The following is a 13160-nucleotide window of genomic DNA, read 5'->3' on the forward strand; positions in this document are numbered from 1 at the left end:
CTCCTGGAGCCCCAGGCTTGGGAGGGCTTAGGGCTGCCATGGAGATAGGAGGGGGTGGGGGAGTAGCTAGCATGGCCTTCTTGCTGTGATGGCCCCAGGGTCTGCCCAATCCTGACCTCAGGCCACAGCTATGATCTCTTTGGCTGACTGCATCTGTGTCACCAAAAGTACCCTCTGGAGGTCTCCAGCTGCCGCTGATTCACCCTCAGGGGCAGTGCTGGCAGGACAGGATGGGGCGGAGTGGACCTCCTCAGCCCGGGGAGTGAGGCAGGGAGAGGTAGAGCCTTCCCCTAGAGACAGAAGGAGAAAGAGGGAGGAAGGATGGCAGCTGGGCTGCAGAGAAGCCTTTGTAAATGGAGAGCAGAGAGGACGCAGGGTGGGAGGCTCATCTGACAACATTCTGGACAAGGAGGAGGGGCTGAGGGGACCTGAGACTTGGGAGATCCAAAAGGATCCCATGGACAGCCATTTTTCCAAGCTGTGCTACAGACCCAGTAGGAGCACATGGGTTGTATTAACATGCAAATGAGGTGCAGATAATATGCAAAATGTACCCTAAAGGGGGTCTTGGTTTGGAGGGGGTACGGGAGAAGTAGCAGGCCTCAGCCTCCTCCAATGTAACACCTCCTGGTACCTGAGCAATATTCAAACTATTCTCGGGGTTTCAGAATGATGCTATCTCAGTTCCTGTGTGAGGATGGCCTAGGGCCCGTGGGGGCAGGGGAGCGGTCAGGGCTGTCTCCTGGAGCACGGTTGCAGCAGGACTGCCCTTCGCAGGCAGCTACAGAAGTGAGTGCCTTCCAATGGCTAGTGTCAGGGGAGTACCTGCCTCCCCCTCTCTCCCACATCCTTCCACCCAGATGTGTCCTCTGTCCCACAGGCTCTGAGAAAATGCAAGGCACCTGCTTTCAGAAGTGCCACACCAGCACTGGTCAAATGAGGCAAATATGCCCAGAGAGGCCGAGTGAGCAGCCCCTGTCACAGAGCAATATGGCTCCAACCCTGCTCTTCCACACAGTGAGAAAGGCAGTTCTCATTAAGTGGGCCTTTTATCCCTCCCTCCCAGGCTGCCCAGGGCGGCAGGCTGTGGACTGAAGGGGAAGGTAGGAGGCGCTGGAGACAGCTGTCATCCCTCCTCCCGCCCCTTCCCTGTGGCTGGGCTGCAGGGCATGAAATAAGCAGCAGGAGCTGGGGGAGGGGGTGGCAATCCAATCTACCCATCACCCCCACAGTCAGGGGGCCTCCAGCAGCCTGCTCACTAATGAGGGAGGAGGCGTGGGTGAGGCAGACACAGAGGGGGACAGACACACAGCTGTAGGAAAGGAGACAGAGAAGAGGTAGAGAGGCCAGAAAGAAGGTTAAGTGTGGTGCAGAGGCAGACAGGAGAGGGCTATAGGAGAGAGGGAGAGGCAGGAGCAGACAGAGGGGAAGGTGCAGAGATAAGTGGGTAGACAAGAGACAAGACCCTGATGTCAGGCCTGGCGCGTAGGTGTAATTCAACAGGACACCATCCCTGCTCTGAAAACTTGCAGTCCAGCCAGGAGACAGACAAGAGGAGGGCAGGTCCCCCTTGGGCAAGGGCGGGGAGAGGCCCTTGGGGGCCTGCATTGGGCCCACTTTCCCCCTCCCCTGCTGGAAGGAGCATTTCTGCCCCTGAGGCTCTGGACTATGTCCAACCTTGAGGGCAGGCAGGTCCTGAGAGTGAGCAGAGGTGAGCACAAGGCCCAAGGGCACTCTCAATCCCTGGGTACCGCCCCCATTCCCACCCAGCCCAGGGCTCACAAGCTGCCCAGTCACTCTTTGGGGCTGGGACTGCTTCCCCGTAAGCAGAGGCACAGGAAGAGCTCTGGAAGATGGGCAGGAAGGTGAGCCCAGTGACCGCCCCCCAAGCACCAGGAGATGAGGCCTGGACAGGGAGCCTTTTCTTCACAAACACTGGACGGGTCCTCAAGTGGGGCATTACCTCTCCCAAGTCTGAGCAAAGGCCCCTCCTCGAAGCCCAATTCCCACCCCACCCCCACCTCCCTACCCACCCACTCCCCCACCCCTGCCTGATCCCCACCCACTACTCCTGGCTCCATTCTGTCTCCCCCATCCTTTCCCACGTGGCAGTCTCTTTGCATTCACCCCTGAGTTCTATATGATCTACTCTAAAAGGCACAGGCGATCTGCTCTCAAAGACACAAGCAGGCCCCTACCCCTGATCCTCCTCCCTTCGGAGTTCAGTTTGGCAGGCTCCCTACCCAAACCCGGTTCCCACCATCTTCCCCTCCCTCGGGAACTCCCCTCCCCCAGCCCAGCAGCCTCCGGGTTGGGCAGGGGCTATTTTTAGCCTGGGCACTGAGCTAATTTTAACTCACCCACAAGGGACCTGGGGGCGGGCTGTCGGCTGGGGGGAAGGGGAAAGGACCAGTCCAGGGAAGCTGGACCTGCGGCAGAGGTGGTCTCAGGTCCCAGGCACCCTAGGAATGCAAAGGGAGGCAGGGCATTACAGCCTCAGCTTAAGGGACAGGAACTGACTTGCCAGGAGGAGCATCCAGTGTGGGAGCAAGGCTGACAGCCCTCCCTCCGGAGGGTTTCCGCTGGACAACTCTCCCTGGCCCCACCCTAGGCTTCCAGCCCTCTCCTCCTTGGCAAATCTCCTGGGATGGGGTCATCCTGTTCTCTGCCCAGGAGATGCCTCTCCAGTGAGGGTCTGTCTCCTGAGCCTCCTCCACTGCTTCCCCACCCTAGCTTGTCCTTCCTGTAGTCTAGCTCTCATCCTTCCTGCGGCAGCTGTGAGGTTGTCTGTCTCCCTATGGAGGGAGCAGCCAGCCTGCCCTCCCTGGCGCCAGCACCTCCCACCCCAGCTCTGGCCTTCGCCTGGTGGCCTCTGGGCTGGTTCCTAGGAACCTCCCCCAAACCCCTGCAAGTTCCCGGAGCCACCCGGCCTGATGTCAGGAAGAATCTGGGAGCAACAGGAGATTGAATTTTGTAGAAAAGGGTTGGGCGGCAGCATCCCAGGGAAATATGGGGGCTCTGGACCGAATTCTAGTCCCTGCTTTGGCCCTAAGTCACTGTGTACTGTGTGATCCTGAATTAAGTCATTGCTCCCTCCAGGCCTCACCCACTGGTCAGTGCGATGGATGGGTGGAGTGGACTAGGTACCCACGTGCCCTTCCCGCCTGAACATTCAGGCCTGTGCTCTTCTGAGAGGCCCAAAAGGAAGAAAAGTCAGGACTGTGTGAGTCCACGGAGAGGGAACAGCAGAGATAGCCTGGTTGGGTCCACTGTTCTCCAGCTTAAGAGGGAAGAGCAGCCTTAGCAGGTTTGGCTCAGTGGATAGAGCATAGGCCTGCGGACTGAAGAGTCCTGGGTTTGATTCCAGTCAAGGGCACATGCCCAGGTTGTGGGCTCGATCCCCAGGAGGGGGCATGCAGGAGGCAGCCGATCAGTGATTCTCTCTCATCATTGATTTTTCTGACTCCCTCCCTCTCCCTTTCTCTCTGAAATCAATAAAAATATTTTTTTTAAAAAGAGGGAAGAGCAATATGGAGGCCAGAAAAGAGTAAGGAGAGGGCTAAAGAGGGAGGTGCTTTCTGAACAGTAACCCCCACAATAGATGGCCAAGGGTTAACAGAGGCTCATGGTCTGCCAGGGCAGGTGCCAGCTGAGGCCCACAAGGCCCTGGGGGCAACGTCAGTCATCCCAATCCCTCACACACATGGTATACCTATCAGGCCCAGGGTTTGGGTCCTGCTTCTGGGTACTGAATAGTGACTGGCCCACGGTCACTGTCATGGTCATTAGTGGAGCCAATTCTGGAACCCAAGCCTGAGTCTTGCTTCATGCTCTACCACAGCAGGCCGATCAGTAATGACGCACTACCTCACATTTGCAGGGGGATTTGCTAGTGTCTCTGACCTATTCTATCAAGCTCAACTTTTCATTCCAGGTCTTGGGCCACCTAGCAAAACTAGGCACTTAGGGACCCCCAAATGGAGTTCCTGGTACCTCAGGCCTCCAGGCCCATCTTTCTTCCCCCGAAAGCATTCATGAATTGATACATAACCCCCTTCCCTGCACTGTCTACAGCTCTCAACCAACTAGGTCCTCCAGTCTTGTCCAGGTCCCTGTCAAGGTAGAGATGCGGGGGCAGGGGAGGTGTAGTTATGAGGAATTAGCAAACAGGGAAGCCGAGGAACTTGAAAAGATTCACGAGATGAAGGGTGCTGGCTCCACAACTGCCTGCAGCTCCCCAGGGAAAAAGCCCCATTCTTCTCCCTGGTGCAGAGGCTGGGCAGCAGGAGGATGAGGTGGGTGGCAAACTTCTACCTCTATCCCTGTTTTAAAAATCCATTCCCAAGAGTGCCAACTGAGAGGAAATAGCTAGTACAGCAAGCAAGAGAGAGGCAAGACCACAGAGAGGACTTCCCAGAGCAGAGTTTTGCCTCTTAGTAGTCTCTAGGGCTCAAATTTGCCTGGTTAGGAGCCACCTAACCAAGCATGGACAGCTGGTAACTCCTGGAGGGCATGAAGGCCCTGGCATTACATTCCAACCAATGGGAGAGGTCAAACTGACCTCTGCTTGTCCAGCTATACTATCTACACTTTCAGCCATACCCTCTAAAACAATGAAGTCCATCAGTGATCTCCAATCCTGGGAAGTCCTTCCTGCTATCTAACCACTATCCCTCTCACTATAGCCAACCCTTGCACTGCATTTCAGTCATCTAAATGAGGCCGGTAGACAGGACGCAGGCCATCCCTCTCCTCAGATGAGGAGAGGTGGGGGCAGTTGGGACGGTTAGTGTGTCACCTTCCACCTCCCCACCCAACTTCCCTCTGGGGTCTCAGGAGACAGAAGTGAAAGTGGCAGCTGGGACCTTGGGGGGCGGGTCAGCCTGAGAGCCGTTGGGGTGAGCGTAGTGATACCAGTGCTGGATCTGGACTGCCTGCCTTTGCAGCGGATGGGCTGTTGGTTAGACCAGGGGAGGGACTTCCCATGGAAATGAGGGCAGGGGGGTAACTATGGAGTGTGGGCCCCTGGCCAAAGGAAGAGGAAAACGTGGAGAAAAGCAGGCAGCAAGTAGGCAGTCTCAGAGGAGCACTCTCTTCCAGGGCAGTGGTTGGCCCCCGTATTTAAAGCTGTGAGGTCCTGTCTTCCCACCCACAGAACAAGGGCAGGCCTCCTCTGACTGAAGCAGATGAAGGCACAGTCAGGCCCCATTGCTGGGACAGTGAGAGCAAGCAGAGAGGGGAGGGGCCCTGAGGCCTGGGCCCTCAGACTGGACAGCACCGATTCGGATAAAAGGTGGAGGATGAGTGTGATGTGTCCACCTACAGTTACAGACAGGGGGCCCGAAAGAGGCCAATCCAATCAGGGAAAGCAAATCCTCCTAGAGAAATCATGACCCTGGGAAGCCACAGAGGATTTAAAGGGGCCACTCAGGGAGGCGCCTGGGTCTCCTTCTGACTCGGAAGGACAGTCCTCTAAGCCCCTGGCAAGGGAGGGCAGGCAGCACAGCTGCGTGGGCCTGCTGAGAAGGCCAGCCAGGCGGCTCTTACAGGATTAGCTTGCTGCTTTCAGGAAAGGTGCCAGGTGAGCCCAAGATGCCCAGCCAGATGGAGGGGGGCCCAGGAAGGCGGGGGACTGGGGAGGGGACCTGCACACAGCTATGCAAATTCATGCTCCTCACCAATACCCAGCTTCTCACTTTTTCATGAAGACATGTGCAAAGACCCCTCTGACTTCTGCCAGCAAGGACCCTTGCCTACCAAGGTTTCTCTGCCATTGCTATGATCTGGAGCTATCCTTCCTCTAAGTGGGAAGTCCTGTCTGTGATCTATTCTCAGTCCTTCTGCCACGCTTTATAACCAGGGCCCCACCCCAGGGAGCAGGTGAGGGGGCCAAGAGGTTCCTCCCCTCCCCTCCCCATCAGCTCCCTATCCCCTGGGCTGACAGGTGGGCAAGACGAGAGAGAGCAGCCGGTCCCAGACACCTGTTCCCACACAGTCAGCAGGGGCCCCATGGGCCTGCCACAGCGCATGCATAGGGGAGTCAGCGGAGAGGCAGGCAGCTGTGGGGGCTGGAGGAAAGGGGATCAGAGGTCGAGGGAGATGTAAATGGAAAGGCCTGAAGCACCTTTTCAAAATCAGCCTTTCTCCTGGTCTACCCCCAACCATGACCCCTCACCGAATACGTCACATATGCATGCGTTAAAGGAAAAAAACTCGAGGTTCGAGGTCATCTGCTCCATCCCATTGCTTCCAGTTACTTCATCCAACTGCAGCGGGAAGACGCCATGAAAAGAGACCAACACCTCTTCTCCTCCCACACATCCCTCCACAGGAGGTTTTCCCTGAAGAATGGGGTTGAGCTCTCTCTTATTTCTTATTCTCCCAACCCTCAACCCCAAGTATTTGTTGGCAGGATGGGAGCAGGGAAATCAAGAACATGAATCTAGAGGGATTTGGAAAGCTCATGGGGCAAAGTGGGGAAGGGTTCTGAGATCCGGAGACAACTGGCTGGGGAGCACTCAGCTTCCCAAGCCCGCCCCAGGGTCAGACGAAGCCCTAGGCCTGCTGGTCCCCTCAGGGCCTCTTCAGTTGCTCACCTGCTCCCTATACACATACACCGAGTCCCTACTGGGACACTGACGGCTCCCACCCCACTTTCTGGGTAGGTGCCTTAGCTGGCAAGTCCTAGGCCAGGCTAACCCTGATGTCTGGAAAAAAGGACACACCTCCTTCCTAAGTACCGGCTTTGGGGGCTCTCTCCTGTGGCACTCAATCAAAAGACAACACCTTCTCAGGGAACAAAGCACCTTCTCTCCACTCACCACCACACTTTAATCCTCTGCCCTCTGCCAGGGAATCCTACGAGGCCTGCTCTTCCCTTCAGCACATCCTCCTCCTTCTCCAGGGTCTCCCCTGGCCGCCCATTCCACTGCCCCCCCTGAAGGCAGAACCCTTCCCGTAACACTCGGACAAAAGCCCTTAACCCTCCTCACTGGGAGAGCCTGAGCAAGTCACTGAAACCTCTGATGCAGTCTCCCTAACTATGAAAAACAACTGTGGAGAGAAAGAAACAAGTTCTCATATGTTTCCATGCCCAGCACAGAGCTTGGCACACAGGGATAGAACAAATGGAAGTTTCATTCCTCCAGTCCCCAAAGACCTAAAAAAGTTTTAGCTTTTTGGTCTCCAAAAGTATATTGGAAAATAGGGTGAGTGGGGTAAAGCTCTCTTGACCAGAGGCAAAAAAAGCTCCTTCTCTATATGCTTCCCTGGTCTGCCCAACTCCTAGGGAGTGGCCAGAGCACCCAGCCAGAGGCACCAAGCCAAGGTCAGTGACCAGGCTAGAGCCCAGAGCCTCCTGGGAGGGTGAGTTTAAATGAGTAAATATGGTCCCACCTGGGTGTGGCCAGCAACAGGCCAGAGCTCCAGACAAGTCCCTCCCCTCCCAGCCTACAGCAAGAGAGAGAGATCAGACAGCCACCCCCCTTGCCCCACCTCCACCCCACTTCCAGACTCTCGGGGTCCTGTGCAGAGTTCCTGAATGCATCCCCCTGTCTCCATGCCTGGCCAGAAGCATGGCTGGGCTCCCAGGAAAGGGAGGTTGTGGCCACAGCCTCAGGAAAGGAAAAATCAGATGCGAAGGGCCTCAGAGATTACCCAAACCAGGAATCTGCCCCAAATGCCTGAGGGCTCAGATACAACCTTGCTGCATCGGAGTGGAAGGGCTCATCAGAATGAATGGGGAGGGCAACAGAAACCAGTGACAAACCACCAAAACACCCAGGTGCTCTGATCACCACAAGGCTGGGTGAAACTCCTCTGTTTCTGGAAAGCTGACTTATCCAAGGACACACAAGCAGTGTGAGGGTCACAGACAGGCTAAGCCAGGGCCACAGAGGGTAAGTGGGGGAGGGGAGGGATGTAAGGGGTAGTGATGGAAGTCAGCCAGGGCTCCACAACTCACAAGCCATGCTCTAGGTCTGCCCGTTTGTAGTCTAACCTCCATCCCTCATGCTCCAGGCAACCCTTCTCTCTTCAGAGTTCTTGTATGCCCTTCATCTCCTTACCTCCAGTTCTCCCCCCACCACCATATCCCCAGTCTCCAATCCTTTAATCATCTTTGCCATTCACTACCCCCCACCCCCTACAGGGCGGCAGCTGCTCCGTGGGTGCTACACACCCACGTGTATGCACCGCACACCTTCATGCCTGTGTGCCACTCAATGCTGTGGACCTGCCAGGTGCATCTGGGCATCTCGGTCTGCACAGACCCTCCACCCAGCCCCCCTGCTAGATAGAGGAAAGGGGTCCCCAAGCTCCCCATCCCATAGCTCCAGGACAAACCCTCCTCAGAATACTTGCAGCCCCAGGCAGGGGGAGAGAAATGAAAATAAATATTCCAGGAGCCAAACTGCACCATTCCCACTAGGCCAAAGTTCAAGGCCTTTCAGCAGAGCCACCAAGAACTACTAAAGAAGAAAGTGCTTTGGGATCTCCTTTTTCCCAAGCCAAGTTAGAGCCGGCTGTCTCTCCAACAACTAGATCTACTGGGAAGTTCTTCCCCAGGTCTAAGTTCCATCCTGCCTGCTGCAATTGTGGACAGACAGGGCAACATCAACCACAACACAGCAAGGTGTCCAGCTTCCAGAACACAGCTACTAGCACCTAACACCTCCTCCTCCCCCCATGAGTAAGTCACCAAACTGGGACAGAAGGACAGACAGTTGGCCGGACTCCGACCCCATGACTGGCCCATAAAAGCCACCAGTGATTACAGTGATGCTGAGGTTATGCTGGCCCCACCACCATCTCCTCCTTCCCTGTAAAAGGGAGATAATTGCCTCAAACCAATTGGCCTCAGAAAGCCTGGAGAGTTCCAGCCATGGTCCCAAGGGGTGGGGAGAACCTGCCACCAGAGCCACAAGACCAGAATCTAACCCCTGGTGATGGGTTCTAGGACATCTCCTCCTCATACTCAACTGCTAGAACCCAGGTGAACCCCAACTCTGACTTGTGGCCAAGAGGTGGAGACCTCTATTACCCACCTCACTGACTCATCTTCTCCACGAAGGCCACCACCCTCTGGACTAGAGGGGCAGAGAAGCTGGGGGCCTGGCTCCAAATACAACTAGAAAAATGGCAAACCCAGCCATTTGTCCCTGACCCCCGTTGTCCCCAGAGATACAGAAATGGGTGGGAAAGTGTTTGACACGGCCCACTCACACCCCGCCAGCACCAAGGTACGCGCTGAGATTCCGGACCCCGTGCCAACCAGGAGGGCCGGGGACCCAGCTGCCCAGAAGGAGAAGACTGACAGGATGAGCAGAGAACCAGGAACTCCACAGCAAAAGAGACCATCCCAGGGCACGGTCAGAGGAGGAGGGTGGGAGGGGCTACATAGCAATCAAAGAGGGTCTAAACCCTTGTCTAACCACCCCTCCTTGCTACTGGTCTTCCAGTCTCCCACCTGCACGTCTACTCGCCATCTTTCCCCCATCACACCTCCCAAAAAAAGACCCAGTGAGGATTTTTTTTTTTTTTAAAGAAAAACCTGCTGGAGAGAGATTATATAACAGCAGCCAGAAAGACTATTATATCTCCCAGCTGATGAGAGGATCCAGTAGCCAAGGGAGGCAGAGCTGGGAAGCCCAGGCCCCTCCAGGGCAGGGCAGCAGGTACGGAGTGGGGTGAGCGATGGGCAGCACCCGCCGTCCTTCCACGTCTTCCATCACTCTGTTCCAGGCACTGGGTACAGCACACAGAAGCAGCTCTAGCCCAGCCTCCCATACCCAGCCCCCAACACAAGGATTAGGATGCTCTCGGACTGGGTCCTGCTTCTTTCCCTTCTTGGACCAGGGCCTCCAAGAACAAGAATTGTGTCTTCCTTCCTTTGGTCTCTTCCTACTGTGAAGCCATCCATGCCTGAGAGAGTGGCGGTTGGACTAAAGTTCTGACATAGATTTGCTGTGTGATCTTACACACACACACACACACACACACACACACACACACACACCAGGTGTGTTGGGGACAGGGAAGTGACAATGAGAATATGACTACCGAGACCCAAGGGTCCAAATACCCGTGCTCGGGCAAGTGAGGAAAGAGCTATATATAAGCTCCGGTGTCCCCCAATGACTTCATAGAAACGGGTCCTCAGCCATCTCACATTGATTCCATCCCACCCCCACCTCCTGCCCAGCACTGGGAAACCACAGGAAGGAAATTCATTCCCAGGCAGGCCTTGGGAGCTGGAACAGAAAGGCTAAGACCTGGAGCGGGTGTGACCCTTGGCCACAGGCGGGTGGACGTGTGTGAACAATGACATGTGCCTTTTTGATGTTCTCCTTGACCACTGAGGTTCCCCTGCTGGGGGTTTGGAGGGGAGCAGGAGGTGGACAGCTCCCTAACTTCAAAACACTCCATCTTGTGCTCCCCTCCTATCTCCAGGCCAGAGCAGCCCAAGGTCACTGCCCCAGATGGCAAATTTCCCATAGTCAAGGCTGGCACCTGAAATGCCTAGGAGGCCCATTGAGGGGATGGGGAGGGGAGGGCCACCCCCCAACTACCCCACCCCCAAAAACAAGGCCTATAAGGAAACCTTAAAAGGGAGGCTGGGCACAGGGTAGGGGACACACGGGATCCACTCACTGTACCCTCCCCCAACCCATCAACAATGCACTACTTAGGGGGACTTACAGAGAGCTTCCCACTCAGGACAAACCTGGGATAACCTCCTCAGTGGCTCCAAGACTGCTCACACCCAGGACCCCTCCTCTCATGACAGCGACCTCAGGAGGTTTGGAAGAGGGCAGTTTGAATTACTGGGGAAGGGGAGGCCCTCTCCCCCATCTCTGTAAGACCCAAACCTTAAAGGATGGCGGCTGGCACTGGAAAGAGACTGAAGGAGAGACTAGATGCATCTTAGTCTCCTTGGCCCTCCCTCCCCAAAAGCCTCTACCCTATCCCCTGGACCCCCACTCTGAGCCCAAACCAGCTGGCCATAGATGGAGAGCCTGGAGAACTCTTGCCCAGATGTTGCACAGCTGCAAACTTCTGGCCAGGGGTTCTCCAGCTGGGGCTGATGACAAACCAGATCAGAGGTCTCGGAAGCGGGCTAGGGGGTCCCAAGGAAGGATCCTGCGTGTCCACCTCCGTGGTGACTCTGCGTCCCAACTCCATAGGCACCCGGCAAACCCGGGCCCGGACACACACTCACACACCCCAACCCACCACCCCGGTGTCATCTGAACAACATCTCTCCTCCCTCCCCCGCTTCCCAAACAGCTGCGGCTCCCCCCGCCCCCACCCTCCCGCCGCCCGCCCAGGCCCCCTTCTGCACCATTTCGGGCCAAGGAGGAGGGAACAGGCGGCGCGAGGAGGGGGGGGGGGGGGCGGCTGTTAAAATGTCAGTCGCTCCCGGCTGTCACCGGAGGGCCCCTCTGAGAATGGCCTCCCTTCCCAGACCACTCGGAGACCATCGGAACCCCCGGACACCAACAGACCGGCGCGCCTCCAAGCCGCCCGTCCCCACCCCGACCCCCTAGACCGCCCCACTTGTCCCCCACAGCCGACTCCCTAACACAAACAGTCCCCCATGTAATCTCCCACCAACGCCACACGAAAACACAGCCCGCTCCGCGAGTTTCTCCCGGCCCAGGTGGCCACCCCATCCCACCCCTTCAGGGGGACAGTCGGGACCACCCTCCACCTCAACCCCAAGACGGAGTGGGGGAGGGGGCCTCTTAAAGCGACAGGCACATTATTTTTCTCTACTCACCGGTCCCGCTGGGGAAAAGGGGGGTGTCACGGCTGAGAAGGGGTAGCTCTCGCTTCTAGTCCGGGGTATCTTTAACACCGGGAAGCCGCAGCTCCGGGCGGGGGAATAATAAATGAGGCTGGTGTCCACGCGGGCTCTGGGCGGCGCCGAGGGGCCTGGACCCCCGTCGTGGGCGTGGGGGGCGGGCAGGCGGGCGGCGGGCAGGCGGGGGACCGGGGCCGAATACCCGACTCGCCTCCGCTGTGTTGATATTTTGCTTCCTTCCTCCTTTCGGGCTCCAAAGGTAACTCCTCCAGCCCCTGGGAGTCAAGGCCGACGTAGGCACTGCTCAGCCTAGCTTGAGGGGTGGGGAAACAGTGTTGATGGACAGGCGGGGGGCCAATGGGAGGGACTTGTGGTGTCTCGGGGGCGGGGCCCAAGCAGGGGCGGGACCGGGGACGCGGCCCCGCCCCTCGCTTCCCTTGGCCCGCGGGGCCGGGCCGGGTCAGCCCCCGCCCCTCCGCTTGACCAAGCTAGGCTGTAGCACCAAGAGCGGCAGATCCCTCCGCCGGCCGGGAGGGAGGGAGGGACAGAGCGAGGCAAAGTGGGGAGGCGAGACCCAGAGGCCTTTAAAGGGTTCGGCCCGCGGTGGAGGTGGCCCCCAGAGCTCGCGGGACCGCTGCCTAGCGCTGCTGCTACCATGCGCTTAAGGAGGTCCTTTTCCGGGAGGCTCTGTGCGCAGAGAGTGGCAGAGACACACACGCTACTCGACAGCTCCCCACAAGCCCCAGGAGAGTTGGGAGGTGGGAGTCTAAATAGATAAATTAAGGGTAGACGTTAAGTGAAGAAAAGATTCCATCTCCCCCGCTTACTGTGTGCCCAAGCTCACTTAAAGGGACACATTCATTTCTGGGGGTTCCTTAGGGAGCTCGTTTGCTCCCTCTACCTGTGACAGACCCCTTCCCTGCCAGGGCCTGGCTCGGCAGACGCCCAGCAATTTAAAGCGACAGCTCATAGTTCTTGGGTGACCTAATCCCCAGTGACTGTGGCCACGGAGCACTTACAGCCAAGGGGGGCAATTTAAAGGGGCGGGACCCTAATTTCCCTACAGGATAGGAAACGCCCAAAAGTTTCTTATTAAAGAAGCAGCAGTAGCTCTTTAAAAAAAAAAAAAAAAATTAAAAAATTCCTGGTTGCTCCAGGGTGTGGTGAATCTTTACATGCCCTACAACAGGAGTGTGGGTGCCATACCAGCCAGATTTCCTCTCCAGCATCTCTGTTACGTCTAAGTTCTGCTTTTTACCCGAGCTTGAGGAAATGATGGAATCTGACTTAGATCTCAAAGAACCTTGCAGAACAGAAGGGCACTCAGTTCTTCATACCCCCTGATTTCTATCTGGCT

At 56.8% G+C, this 13160-nt stretch overlaps 1 protein-coding gene across 2 annotated transcripts in view; it reads right to left on the reverse strand.

Moving 5' to 3' along the window:
- Window positions 1-12084, reverse strand: part of MEF2D (myocyte enhancer factor 2D) — a 35300-nt gene extending 23216 nt beyond the window's left edge. For both annotated transcript variants that reach the window (XM_054711441.1, XM_028131361.2), the window contains exon 1: window positions 11780-12084. The gene's annotated coding sequence lies outside the window, so the exon portion shown is untranslated. The remainder of the gene's footprint in view (window positions 1-11779) is intronic.
- Window positions 12085-13160: the final 1076 nt, after the last annotated feature.

Source organism: Eptesicus fuscus, chromosome 22 (assembly GCF_027574615.1).
Source record: "Eptesicus fuscus isolate TK198812 chromosome 22, DD_ASM_mEF_20220401, whole genome shotgun sequence".
NCBI classification, from domain to species: Eukaryota; Metazoa; Chordata; class Mammalia; order Chiroptera; family Vespertilionidae; genus Eptesicus; species Eptesicus fuscus.